The sequence below is a fragment of the Euprymna scolopes genome, chromosome 43 (assembly GCF_053919585.1).
Source record: "Euprymna scolopes isolate OS-2025 chromosome 43, ASM5391958v1, whole genome shotgun sequence".
NCBI classification, from domain to species: Eukaryota; Metazoa; Mollusca; class Cephalopoda; order Sepiida; family Sepiolidae; genus Euprymna; species Euprymna scolopes.
The window spans coordinates 55,521,463-55,523,257 of NC_136524.1; the positions used below are offsets into that span (position 1 = coordinate 55,521,463).

Sequence of the window (1,795 nt, forward strand, 5' to 3'; positions counted from 1 at the left end):
TAGCTTCTATAAACTTCTGTCTGTTTGAACTGGACTTATGCCGGTTAAATCTGCGGTATGCATGCTGCCTTTGAGCAGGTAGAAGTAAACCATTGGGGAGAGTGGGGCTTGCTATAGAATTTCTGCAATCCCTAGCCACACCTCTGCTGAATCGGCACTGCTTGAGTCCAGATGCAAAAAGAAGTGCTAGACGACTGGAAGCAAGGCTAAGATAAGCAGAAAGCACATACAGCACCCGGAATTTCTAAACAGTCACCCATTTTAGTACTGACCAGCCTCAATGTTGCTTAACTTCAGTGATCTAATGGGAATCGTTGCGTCAACTAAATTATGCTTCCATCCAAAAGGCAAAATAAGTGAAATAAATTTGTATGACTTTGATTTTTTTCATCATAAGTGTTTTCACAACGTTTCAGTCGATGTAACCTTTAACTTTCTTCAGGTATATCTTGTTAAACTTAGAAATCTTTACAGAATTTCGAATGGAACACTTTATTCAATCCATGCGGGTAGCATGCTATCGTTCTGTTAGCGATGACCGGGTTGAGATTTGAACTAATCTGCAATTATATTCTGAGTATTGCTCGAACAGAGGATTGACCCTTCAACCTCCATAGCAGAATTACTTGGAAATTAATTTTACTAAACATTTATCTGTTATGCCAGAGATCCTTGCAGACTTTCCAAGTTTATATTCATTCAGTTCTGTACCAATTTGCTATTATGTTTCTGAATTTTTTTTAGACATGGATTGATAATTTGAATTATTTGGATTCTTCAGACTACTGTTCTCATCTTGAATGTTTTTTTTTATATCGTTTTGGCTGATATAACCTTCAACCTTCTTCAGGTGTATCTTTTCAAACTTGGAAGTTTTCATGGAATTTGGAATGGAACCTTTTATTTAATCTACTGGAGTAAAATGCTCTTGTTCCATCAACCATAACCGAGGAGAAGTCTTTAGTAATTTGTAATTACATTCTAAACATTGCACACATTGAGGGGTGCACTTGTACTTCCTAATTTAATTTACCATCTCTATTATCCGTTATGCCATGCGCCCACAATGTGCTTATAGTTAACATTAATATCGTTTTATACTAAAGATGATTTAAGTAACCTGTTTTTCCTAACGGATTTTTGCTATATATTGCATCATATAAATTACATACTAAAATATTCCTCAGTTTGTAATATGGTAAGAGGATTTTGCTAGCAATTAGTTTTATGAAAGTAAGTAAAAGATTACTTTTTATTTTGTTTTTATTTTTGGAAGATTTTTTTAGATGAGACTTCGTAATTTGTGCGTTCAATCTTTTTGCGAACTGTTATCCTCATCTCTTATTGTTCCTATTCACTTGCCTCCCCACGAGGGCAGAGTTAGACAGAAGGTTGCTTTTTAATGTGAGGAAAATCCAGCTCCACAAAAAAAGGCACTCTTGATAGGAACAAAATTAAAATTTGCCTCACTCTGGAAGGATTTATCCTCCACTGATAGAGGTCAGAAATGGTGGAGTGTAGCATCAGAACAGATACTACACTTTATTCCTAGCCAAAAGGCCAAGTTGTCACGTTGTTGTTGTTTCACCACATTTCGGTCAATTCATCTTCTTGCCTTCTTCAGCTGAGGAAGCCCGTGGGGCAGTGGATAAAGGCGTCAACTCTCTATGATTCCAGGTGAGCATTGTCTGAAGATAGTAGTTTCAATTCTACCCAAAGAAGGCTAGAGGATTAGTTGGCCAGAAAACATGGCGTGACAACAACTATGGAAGGCAGTAATTACTGGGGATACAGT

At 36.8% G+C, this 1,795-nt stretch overlaps 1 pseudogene; it reads right to left on the reverse strand.

Moving 5' to 3' along the window:
* Positions 1–1,388: 1,388 nt before the first annotated feature.
* On the reverse strand, positions 1,389–1,569 carry LOC145268522 (U2 spliceosomal RNA; annotated as a pseudogene).
* Between the last annotated feature and the right edge of the window lie 226 nt (positions 1,570–1,795).